General features: G+C 48.0%; 1 protein-coding gene across 1 annotated transcript in view; it reads left to right on the forward strand.

The window, feature by feature from the left end:
- TIAM2 (TIAM Rac1 associated GEF 2) overlaps positions 1-12599 on the forward strand; it is a 120144-nt gene that overhangs the window by 68326 nt on the left and 39219 nt on the right. The gene's annotated exons all lie outside the window — the stretch shown is intronic.

Consider the following 12599-nt stretch of genomic DNA (forward strand, 5'->3'; position numbering starts at 1 on the left):
ATTTAACTGAAGTTTTAAAAGTATTTAACTTATTTTGAAGTAACAATAATGGATCTGCTTTGTGTTAGTACAATAAGCATATTTTTTAGAATACTAGTTCTGCAAACAAACAAAAAAACCTAGTGAGAAGAGTAGTATTGTTTTACACTTTTTTGCACATCCCTTTAATGTGCATTTAATAGAACAACTGGATTTTTATTATCAGCTTCTGCATTCAGTCTATTGTAATCAACTGTTTTGGCAGAAGTAATTTGAGGAAAATCCAAGCTCACATAGATATACAAGGTCTGTCCAGAAGGTTCCAGCCATGTAATATGAAAAAAACAGATATTTGTTGAAGAAGATACAAGAAACATTGTACATAGGACAGGATGCCTCAGTCCCCTCCAAAGCAGGTGCCTGGGGACCTCACACAGTTCTAGTCACCACTACCTGCCCCGTTATATTTTCCTGAATCTCACCAATGGCCTGAAATCTCTTCCCTTTCAAAGGTCATTTTAGTTTTGGGAAAAGCCAGAAGTCACAGGGCGCCCTGTCTCGGCCATAGCAGGGATGAGTCACCTGGGTGATGTGATGTTTCACCAAAAAACTCTGCATGAGACATGATGCATGAGTGGGTGTGTTGCTGTGATGAAGCTGCCAATCACCAGTTGCTCATAGTGGCAGCCTTCTGAGTCATCCAAATAGATTCTGTGGAGGCATGTTCAAGCTTAATGCAAAATTTGATACAAATTTGTTGCTCTCCTCGCTCATTTTGAATGTGACAGCCACACAGTACACATGCTCACTCAACAGCGTCTACCACCCTCACTGACTAGCACAGTGAAGTCGTCATTGTCATGCATGCGCATTCCAGTCCCCTCTCCTTGGCTGCCAGGTTACGTCGATGTCACGCAAACCGTTCTCATTATATTAACAATGGCTGGACTTTTTCCAGACAGACCTTGTATAGTTGGAAAGGGAGGAGTATTATATTCTTTAATATTGTACCAAAACTCAACAAATGCTATTTCCTTCAAGGTTAGTTGCAATGTGGAATCTGAAACATTATTGGTGGACTTCGCTTGGTAACATTGAAATCCATTAGCCTATCTTGCCCCTTGCATGGGTCTTTTTGTTGTGTATAATCTTGTAACATGCAGTAATTATTTGGAAATACAAGGTCACGAAGTCATGCCAAGTAGAGAGGGGTCAAATTTCAGTTGTAAATGGGGCAGCAGCGGTGGCTGTCAGTGAGCATGAGACATTGAAACAAAGGCTTGAAGGAGGAGAGGGACAGGCCACGCAGACGTCTGGAAGCAAAGCCTTCCAGGCAGAGGGCACAATCACAGGAGCCCTGAGATGGAGACAGAAGTGGCAAGTTTAAGGCTCAGCAAAGAGCCCGGCCTGCCTGGGGAGGCGCAAGGGTACCAGGAATCTGTGGGGAGCAGGCCCGAGAGGATGAGTGAGGATAGAGCAGGGAGGGCTTTACGGGCTATTCAGAGTCTGATGTTGACGCTGAGGGCAGCGAGGACCGTATCCTGCATTGGAGCAGAGAAGTGGCTTGAACTGACCGGTGTTGTAAAAACGTGGCTGTTGAGAACAGGCCAAGGTTGGGACCGAGGCTTTCACAGTGAGGGAGCTGGGCGTGAGGTGAGGCTGGCTTTGCTTTGGGTGGAGGCAGCGCCTGCAGGACTTGCTCAGAAGTTGGTGCAGCTCTGGGGAGACGGGGAGCAAGGATGACTCGCAGGTTTGGCTGAACAAGCGGAAGGATGGAGTTGCCATCAACTGTGTGTGTGTGCTTTGGGGGGAGCTGTCTGTGGGCAGCGCTGGGGGGAGACCAGGAGTTCATTCTGGGACATTCTGTGTTAGACTTCTGTATGTATAGAGAATATTCCACCTGCTTCCAAAATGGCTTTAAAATGGCTTATACTGAAAGCGCATTCACAAAATCCCACAAAATCCATCAAAATTAACAACATAAAGGAAAAGGGAGGAGAGCTGAATGACAAATTGCCTACTTGAAAGATTTCCACTCAGAGTGTAAGGCAAAAACATGTTTGTTTATAGGAGAAATCAATAATGTTTGAAATACAAGTACAGCAAATCAATGGCTTTCATTTCAGACCTTTCAGTTATGATTTGTTGCATCTTATAAATTTATTTCTGATCCTTCAGGACTCAGCTCTGATTAGCCATTTATAAATTGTCCATTCCCATATAAAGCCTTTTATGTTTTATTCCTTTTTTATTTTTTGGCCATTAACGTCTTTAACATGTTATGGGAGGTGACCGAGTTCAAATTATCCAGTTTTCTTACTTGTGAGTAGCTCTGGGAAGACGTATTTGGAAAGAGACGTATGGAATTGCTAGCAGAGTTGTTTTGTGTCTTGTGCAAGGAGACTGACAGTGGCCCCTCGAGGGTGGGCGGACGTTGGACCACGTGGAGCAGTTTCTAGAATGGCCTACCTTCCCGAGCCTCCCAGCGGGCTTCCCATGGGCTCTGGAATTCCCAGGGAAGCACTCAGAAGCTTCTAAACAGAAGGACATGCAGTTCTCCACCTTCCTACACTTACCTTCCCAACACCAGTTCTTTACTCCTAACGCACCACTTGTGACTCTAATTCTGGCTTTCATGTTTCAGCTGACAAATGGCCCCATCACGCTTCTGTGAAGTTTGGGCATCTTTGCATATCAGTATTAGCAAAATGACTGTTTGCTGAATTTCATCAGTATTATTTTATAAAGTGATTGAGGAAGATCGCAAGATGTCGATTCAACACGGGAGGAGACAGATACCGTGTCACTCCCGAGTCGGACTGCACAGCCATTCTCGGCGGTGCAGATAGACTCTTAAGAAGCTACACCATCGTCTCTCGAGACGGACGGCTGCCGACGATGATTGAGCAAGAAAGCGGGGGAGTTGACAATGTTAATGAGAGGCCTAGGTTTCATAAGTGACCTCAAGATGCCAGTCATCAGGTGAGCCCAGCCAGGGAGCCTGTCGCCCCATGAGGCTGCTCTTTGATCTTTAGCAGGCCCATATGCGTTCACTGGGGAAGGAGGAAGAGAAGATTGAGACTACCAGGTGTGTTTAAAACAGGAGTAGGTAGGAATTTTACAATGTGCTTAGGTCTCTGGGGTTAGAAGTCTTCACAGAGGCTATGAACTGAATTTGCGTACCTGTACCTCTGTTAGGACCGTATTACAAAAGAAGGAGGGGGCTGCCTGCATGTCACCTTGGAGTGATTGTGGGTTCTACCTCTTTTGAACTGAAAATATTTTGTTTGTATACCTGATATAGTTAAGACTTATTGCCTTGCACGATCACTATGGCTTTTGTCATAATTTATCTGCTAGGTTGACAATCCCTTGAAAAACAGGGACTTTGAGGAATACAAAGATGGATAAGACAGCAGCTAACACAATTCTTGGTAACAGCAGGAGTTTCACTCAAATATCTACTAAACGGAAGGGAAGTTGTTAGGAGTCACCGAACTCAAGAGTTCAAGTGGTGTTCTTGGGAGTGAATTCTGGGGTAAAAAAAAATCCTTGGAGCTTCCAGATCCCGTTTGATAACTCTGGTTGCAGACGAACTGGGCTGAGACCAGCACACGTGTGTAGGGGACTCTGGGTTGGCCCCTGACTCTGCTGGGATGAGAACCGTTCAGCCCAGCTCCAGGGTCTGGCAGGTGTCCTGGGAGAACACGGAGCCCAGCCCTGTCCCTTATCTGTGTTGCTTTCCAGCTCTCATGGGCCGGCTGACCATGGCCTAGGGTTACTGTGGCTGATCGATCCAACCCACAATGGAAAGAGGGCAGTAGTTTCTGTATCTGTCATCAGGGTAGGTCAGTGCGGATCTGAGACGTGTGTTACGTTTCACTGGAGAGACGTAATGGCAATGTCTGTGGATTTGGAGGAAGGGGATCTGGATTCTGGCTCCGGGGCCTCATGCTTGACCTTGGGCAGGTTTCTCAAACTCTTATTTCTTTAACTGTTCAAATGAAGGATTAGACAAAACAGGTTTGCATTCTCTCTCTCTCTCTCTGAAATGCAGTTATTTAACCAAAGCAGCAATTTATATGGCTATAGGAATGTGCATTTCTTACAAAAGTTTGTGGGGAAAAAAGGAGTGGGGCGCGCTTTATTTTGTAACAAATCACATTGCCTCTTTAAAGGAAATCAGGGGCTGACTGCCCGAGGGCAGAGTGAGTTAAGACTTCTTGATAATAGCAGGCTGTCTCCAACAGAAAGATCCCTGAGAGCCTTAAAAAACATTAATTACCCCTTACATCACCCTGATGGAGCAGAGATGTTATTAGCATTTGACTTACACAGCTGGGTAAATCAAGGCACAGCGATGCATTTAGGTGCTAGAAACCTGGACAAGGTCATGGGGATGTGGGTGGGCCTAGAACTACGCTGCCTTGTCTTTCCCTCTATGCAGGGGGCAGGGTCTGGATTTTAACCACTTCTTTTTTTCCTTTTAAAGATTTCTCTATTAACACACCTAGAGTAAAGTCCAGTAATCATGTGCCCTGCAGTGCAGCAGGATCAGATGTAACTCGTTTGGTGACGGCTCTCCTCTTATCTGGGGGCTGGGGTGGCTACCGGGAACGGGGGCCTTGCGAGCATCTGGGGCTTCCTCAGTTGAGGGAAAGGTGACTTGCTTAGCATGGGCTCAGCGCCTTAGTCATATTTCACACAGATTTTCATTAACCTTGCAGTAATGTGAACATATATTTTGTGTTATTGGTTCTTTGGAACCTACTTATGGTGGATTTTAACTGTAACTCTTTGAAGTATACAATTACCATTTTTAGTATATTCACAAGGTTGTACAACCATCACCACTATCTAATTCCAGAACATTTTCTTCACCTCAAAAAGAAACGCTGTCCTCGTTACCAGTCACTCTGAATCCCACAACCCCCCAGTCGCTGACAAATGACCTACTAGGCCCTCCTGTGGATTGGCCTAATCTGGATATTTCATGTGTGCAAATGGAATCACACGATGTAGCCTTTTGCGTCTGGCTTCTTTCGTTCACGTTGACGTCTTCTAGGCTCATCAGGGTGGTAGTGTGAATCAGTACTTCATTCCTCTTTCAATTGAATAATATTTTGTTTTAGCTTCTTTGAATCCCAAAGGACAACAGTGCTTCCTGAAAGGAGGAGTTAAAAGTTACCCTGGTTTTCTTTTCCTGTAGCATAGAATGCTTTCAGGTACTCTTTTAAGAGATTTTTTTCTCAGGGTCTTTGCACAGAATTGCAGCTAAGCAGTTTGTAAAGGTTTTGAACTTCAGTTGCACTTTATTAAAGTTCTTTAAGTCTCTCAAACACCATGGTGTCTGTTATATGCCCTTGCATGTAATTAAGAGCGGCATCTGGGTGGTCCTCCTAACTGGGGGTGGGGGGGTTAGTTTCTGCTCCACCCAAACCTTGACTAAAGATCCCTTTTACCGTGGACCTTGTATTTTTCATCAGGGACCTTGATAATGTGCAACGGGAGGCCCTTCACCGTCTGCCCGTGGTCCAAGCTCATGCCTCTGTCACAGAATTGTCCCTGCTAGATAAGGAGAATGTGGGCTCCGCTCATTTCCCTTCTCCCTCCTTCTAGGAAGGCCTCTTCCTCCACTAGGTTGTCATCAACAGGGAGGTGGCCTGCAACACTTTCCTACGCTGAAAGTAACTGCCATATTCCTGTCCCACTGAGCATCCTTTCCGAGCCTGAGGGTGTTTCTCACAAGATAATTGAGTCAGACCACAGCAGCATGCTATGAGGAAACATTTACTGCGGGTATTTGCACCTCTCTGTTTGTCACCGGAGATACTTCATTGTCCAGAACGTCCCCAGTCGGCTGTCACCTCAGGTTAAGTGGACATGGAAGACTTATGAAATTTACATTCTTCTGGTACAGTATTTGTGCTATTGGAGAGTTTACTTCTCTGCAAACTTTTAATAGTGACATTCAAACTACTGCCTTCAATTTCCCTGGCACAAGAATAATAACAATAAAGAAAAGGAGGTTGGTTTTTTTTTTTTTTTTTTTTTTTTTTAATACCAGAAGCCACATAATATTAATGGTGGTCTCTTTGTGAACGGTGCAGTTTGGACTTGACTCGCCTTTGAATGAGGTCGACTCAAAGTTATTTTTTTTCTCTTTTCCATCTATGTCTAGGATTTCATTTAACTGGTTTTATTTTTATTGTGTTTCACTGACTGGTGAAGGGTAATATTTACCTGGATGACAGAGCATAGCCCGTGTGCTTAATGAAAGATATCACAAACCATGACATTTTATCTAAAAGCCTGAGAAAAATTTAGGGCAATCAGAATTAATTATAAATGGTCATTGTTATACAAAGTTAGCAAATTCCCATTTTTAAATTTGGAGGTTTTAACCTCTGCTGTGCAAATCAGTTCCATGCTCCAAGTGCTCTTGGCGCCTGGATAAGCCACTCTGTGAGCATTAATGCAGAATTTCATACTGAAGGGGAGCTTGAGGAACTGAAAAAAATCCCAATTTTGCATTTACAAAATGCCGAGTCCTAGCCTTGGCACCTTTGCCTTACAAAAATCTTTCCCTTTCCTAACAATTGCGTTCACAATTTTTAAAAAACAAGTAAGAAGGAATTGAATTGGATAATTTCTAACTTGCTTTTCAGGTCTAAAATTCATTGATTCTCTATAAGCTGTTCATTAATGGAATTGCACAGGGAAGATTCTGAGAAAATGAACAGATAAATGGAATCAATCGAACAGGTTAAGAACATAATTTACACACACTATGTTATATGAATGTAAATAGGTCTAAAACTATTCAGTGTCAAACATGTACAATTCTAAAGCCACAGGTGATTATTAGATTTTTTTTTCTCTTCTTCATAGAAGACTTCTGTAGTTTTCACCTTGGGGGCTGGGGTCCTAGGGTCAATGATTTAATCAACTAAAACATTTCTGAACCCGAGATGACAGTCTCAGTTAAATACGCTGTGTTGTGTGTCTGAATGCTCTCTTTCTACATGCTGTAGTGAGCAAATTTCATTGTCTTCTGGAAGTGAGGGAGCTAGTAGTTCCTTTGCGCTTGCTCTGGGCTGTGTGTTTTTTGGTGCATTTTGTACCCTCTGACGTCACTCCACCCCCCACCCCCCACCCCCGCCCCCGTAAAGTTGAGGTCCTGGCCATGGACCGAGGCAGAGATGGCTCCCAGCAGCAGGGGCACCACCCAGCAGTGATATTTTGGAAGTTTATGGGTCTGTTTTTGATTTTCAAAATGAATTTGGGGAAAGTGGCATTTAGTGGTCAGGGACATGGTTACAGGATGTCCTGCTGGCTCAAGGGAATCCCTCACACCACATAATTGTTCTGCTGGACATTTGTGTAGGTGGAAAACACAAAGTAGAGCCCCAAACTAAGTCCTTTGTAAGAATAAACCCCCCCCCCTCCCCACAGCTGTGGGCTACTTAGAATCTTCTGGGAATGCAACAACCCAGTCCCTCTATGGGAGCTTTTTTTCTTCATTTTGTTCAGAACTTCGTTAAGAGTTTTTGTCCTTTTGGAAAATCACGGTACTGGTGGCGAGACCCCGGATCTCCACCAAGACGCCCCACAGCGGTCTGTGCTCCGGCTGAGACGTCGATCCTGTTCTCTGCAGCGCGGCCCTCGGAGGGCTTCCCACGGCTTCGGCAGTGACTGTGCCCAAGCATTTCTGTACTGAATCATATTTCTTTTAAACTACCAATTATTTTTTATTTATTTTTCTTTGTGTGTTGCTATTATTGCTTTTTGTGAAATTACATACGGAGGCAGATTACACTAGAAGTAGATTTTATTTCAGGATCGGAGAGCACTGCGGATCTGTGTGCTTACCGTGTATGCTCTGAAGCACAGAAAGCATAGTTAAAAAAATTTTTTTCCATCCTCCTTGTCTTCCTTTTGACTTCAAAGGAATCCTCAGCCTGCAAACGGAAGTCGTGTCTCCTGATGCTGTGACTACCGTCATTAATTTCTCAAAGTCACTCTTACTGCCCCTCAGAGGGGAAAACAAATGTTCCCTCTTTTAGGCTTCTTGATGCGGGCCTTCGTATTGATATGATCTTAGATTTTAACTCAGTTCCTCTTATAGTCGCTGTTTGTGAGACCACAGCCGGCAGTCTCAAGCCTTGGCAGGGGTTCTGGAAGCTTCTTTTCTAGGAACCAATTGTTTGCGCTCTGGAGGGAGGTTGGCACCTCCTCCAGGCAGACCCCTTAGTCCGAGTTCCTGGTGACCCAGCTGCCTGATGATGCCTCCAGGCCCCGCTGGCAGCCACCTGGGTGGTGTCCAGGGCCTGGGAAGAACTTGCTGCCTCCTCTCCTGCTACCTGGTGGAGTGAGGAGGAGGCAGCAGCGTGACTTCCTGCTGAGCAAGAGAGAGTCCCTGAGGCATAAGGAGCAGGCTGGAGACTGGCAGGGGTACCACCGCGTGCCTGAGCCCTCTCCCAGGCTCTCCTGTGCCCCCCACTTCCAAAGAATCCCCCTCGTGCACATGAAAGTAACACCTCGATATGCCATGCTGCGGGGTGGGGTGGGGTGGGGTGGGTGGCAAAGCCCGCGCTCCTGCGTGCTCACTAGGCGCAGTTGGACTTGGAAGTGATGGAGTTCTCGTTAGGAGCTGCGTAGGCAAGGCGACCTGAACTTCAGCATTTCCTGATGTTTCTATTTTTAAGCTGAAACCCAGGATGTTACTGGAACACAGGTTTTGCCCTTTACTTGTGGAGGATTTGGGGCTGCAGCCTGCTCGGCTGTGAGTGACGTGAGTGGGATCTGCGCTGGCGCTGACGTGCAGAACAGGAAGGCGCTGCCTTAGTAGGTGACGCCCCCCTGCTCCCTCGTGTCTCGCTAAGCTGTCCTTCGGAGCTGGGAGGAGTGTGGCAGCACAGGACACAGTCATCCTCCCCAGCAGCCTTCCTGGTGTGTCCTCACGCTCCAAAAACAGTGTTGGAGTTAAAGGAGAAAGCTGTCTGAGCCTGGTGGCATGGGTGGGCACCTGACGTGGTACCTGGCTGGTGGGTGCGCAGTGCTCAGCACCCATCTGAGGACAGAATAAATAATTGAATGAGTTTGCCCACAGGCAGGAACTGAGCAGAAGCTCTTGTGGGCTACCTGAGATGTTCGATGTTGCAGATTGCTGCCCCTCACCCCAAATCGTTAATTTCCCCAGAATAAGATGAGACAGCCCAGAGGGTGTATTTGTTAGACATGAATAGATGTCTTGACTTGATCTTGTAGTTGTCTTTTTTTTTTCCTTCATTATTTGCCATCAGATTGGCTGCAGACGCCTGAGGCAGCCTGGACATCCGCAGTGTGCGGGACGAGCGTGGGGCGAGTGGGAAGCACATGCTTTTCGTGGCCTGACGGCTAACATGGTCTGTCACATGTCCCAGGGAACACGTCTGCCCCGGGAGCTCTCCCAAGGTGGGAAGCCAGTTTTCCAGCTGGCCGGGGGAAGGATATATTTACTCACCTTAGCAGCTGGTGCTCAGGATGTGGGCAGAGTATGGGGGGGCACTGTATATAGGACAGCCTGTCAGCACCTGAATTTTACCAGCCCCCACCGTTTAAAGGTGCTTTGCTATTCTCCTGTAACCCACACTGTTCTCATTTCTCCTCTGGAAAGAATGCTAAGGGTACACTCCTGTTCACGGGGACATGGGTCCTGGGGAAGTTCGGGGCTCCAGGAACTGGGGTCCATGGCCGTGGACAGCGTCAGGCTCGGCTTATCCTGGGCTCTGCCGCCAGTGCATTGCTGGGGGCAGCCGGACAAGGAGGTGGTCCCCACGGAGACCGTGTGTCCAGACCGCCTTTGGCCTCTGTGGGCTTGGGCGCTGAAACAGCTCTGAGGACTCCCAGCTTGGCAGGGCTGAGGAGTGAAGCACCCCGAGCTGCCTCCTTCTCTCAGACCCCCAGAGCCCTCGGCCTCTCCGGGAGTCGGTTCCTGTGGCCCACTCTGTCCCAGTGAGCGCCTCTGAGAGGATCCAGGCCACACCTAAGGGCCGCTGAAGGCCCCCCGGGAGCATCTGTAAGCCACAGCGAAGCCTTTCCTCACAGGGTGGCAGGATTTTGGACAGGAAGGGCATGCGGGTACACATTTTGCCTTTGTAAGAAGGAAAAAGTGGTTTGGGGAGTTTTCAGCATTGGAGTTCCAAAGTTTTGTGAATGCGCGGAATAGATGATGCCGAATTCACGTGACGCCTGCTCTGGACTCACTGGGATGTTTTCCTGCGGCTCCATCCAAGTTCGTCCAGGTTCCCAGGCTCCCGATGCCCGAGTCGTCTCTGAGACCTCCAGGGGACTCGAGGTCCCCTTCAGCTTTGTGTCGCCACAGCTTAGTACCTACCTCACCTGTAGCAGGTGCTGTAGGAATCTTCACCATGAACACGTGTCCACGTGGGTCCCGTTTCCTGTGCTTGACCCGCTCTGCAGAAGTACAGGAGCTTTTAATTCACAAGGAGGCTCAGGCAGCGGCGGTGCAAATACGATCCTGTCTCCTAGGTGACATACCTTTCCTTGCAAGTATGGCTTCTGTGACATTGCTCTCCCTTGATTTCCTTACACTTCTCTGACGTCACTCCTCTGTGAAGAGAGAGGTGCCTCCCCTAAGCGCCCCTCCTTCCCATACCCTGTGCCTTGGTGATTCCAGGGTCCCCTTCATGGGTCGCTCTGTGCATTCTCCCTGGGGCGCCATCTGTCCCTGTGGCTTTCCTGCCAGGTGTCCTGTGAAGGCTCCACATCCATGTCCCTGTGTGCACCTGGGCTGCCGGGCTCCTGGCTGTATCCCCTCGGACGGCTCACGTGCACCTCAGACTCAGATTGCCAGAGCTAAGTGTGACGCCCGCCCCTTCCTGTCCCCCATCTACCCTGTCACCTAAAGCAGAAAACCCAGGCATCTGCCTTCTGACTGCTCTTCTCTGTATCTCCTTACGTGTAATAGGTGGCAAAGTGGGGACCTGTGGCATCTCACTTAGGTGCTCTGTGTTCTTTGCTGTTACTCTAGGCTGTGTGGGTTTGGGTCCTACACCTTGTACTGCAGTGTTCCTGTGACTTTGTGTCCTGATTTTCTGCCAGGGTCTTGATCTCCATCCATTGCTCCATCCTCGGACACCCTTCCCTCGCTGCCCGCTCCTGCTGCTGCGGCCACACTCAGCAAGGCCCCAGGTCATGCTGATCCTTCCTGTGATTCCGCTGCCTCCCTCCAGGAATTTCCTGTACCCGCTGTGCATCCTGCCTGGTCACCTTCAGCTTGAATGGCAAATAAATCCCCCTCAGATATAAAGACTTGGCTCAAGCATCTCCCTTTGCTGTGCAGACTTTCAGGGCCCCAGGGAGAACGATCCTCCTTCCTGAGGGTCCCCACATGTGGACTTTTCTCACATCATCTGTGACACTTGGTTGTCTCATGTGTCTGTCCCTCTCTCCCTCACCAGTCAGCTGGCCCCCGGACTGGACTCTCACTTGGCGAGCGGGACTGTGTCTTGTTCATCTTTGCGTCCCTAGCACCTAGCGCAGTGCCAGGAACACAGCCAGTGCTCAGGAGGCACCTGTCAAAGGGATGGCTGGAGGGGTGCGTTTGTGCTGAATGCACCGGGAGTGCGGGCTGTCTTTGGTGAATCCTGTCGTTAGGTGTCCCTTGAACAGAGGTGCACTCAGCAGTTTCAGGAGCAGTGAGGGGAGATCTCTGCAGGTTTAGGATCTCATCTTGCTTTCTATGCAGTTCACCTGCTGGAGAGCGGACTGCCTCTGTGGTGGGGGGTTTGGGGCCTGGGAGGGGTGAGTCCAGTATGCCCACCTGTCACTGCTTCCCAAAATTTGCCCTGGGGTAGCTCATGCTTTTGTGATCAGCACCGCCTTAACCGGGCTAACTTACTCTCCAACCAGCAACAAGGATGCGTACCTTGGGTTGCCTGGCTCTTTTCTGGGCGAGGCTAGGGTGTGGGAAGAAGTAAAAGGAAGCAGAAAATTGGCACTCCAGAATTCTGCAGACCATTAAGATGCTTTCTTTAGGTGCCCTCTGGTATGGAGGGCAAGAGCCTGTGTAAGGATTGGTAAGATCGGCATGGATCACAGACCGGTATTTCTGTCCATGAACCCCTCAGCTTCCTAGGGTTCCCACGGCCTCTGAAGGTCTCCTAGAGGGCACTGTCCTTGCCCGCACCAAGTGAAGAGTTCGTCAGTGTCACGCCATGGCTTTTCAGCCTAGATCGACTCAGGCAGGTATGAGCCTGTTGGCTTTCTGTCGTAGTTGCCTGGGGTCCCACACCACCTGGTTTCACCTAGTGGAGGGGACATTCTACCACATACAGGAGTCAGAATGAAAACTCGTGTTATGGTTTGATAGAGGATTGTCTTTCCATCCTTCTTGAATTTCTTACTTTGAGAACCACTGGAAAGGATTGTTGAAATGGCTCATAGTTATAGGTTGGAAATTCATGTGCTCTACTTATCTGTAATTATTATTTCTCAGTTCTTATGCTGAAAGTTAACAAAGTTTGCTGTTCCTCTTGGGACTTTCAATTTAAGAAGAAATTGTGTCAATGCCAGAAAAAGAAAAATTATACTTGTAAATGAGCATGTTGTGGGTT

This window comes from Furipterus horrens, unplaced genomic scaffold (assembly GCF_987537825.1).
Source record: "Furipterus horrens unplaced genomic scaffold, mFurHor1.1.pri manual_scaffold_6, whole genome shotgun sequence".
NCBI classification, from domain to species: domain Eukaryota; kingdom Metazoa; phylum Chordata; class Mammalia; order Chiroptera; family Furipteridae; genus Furipterus; species Furipterus horrens.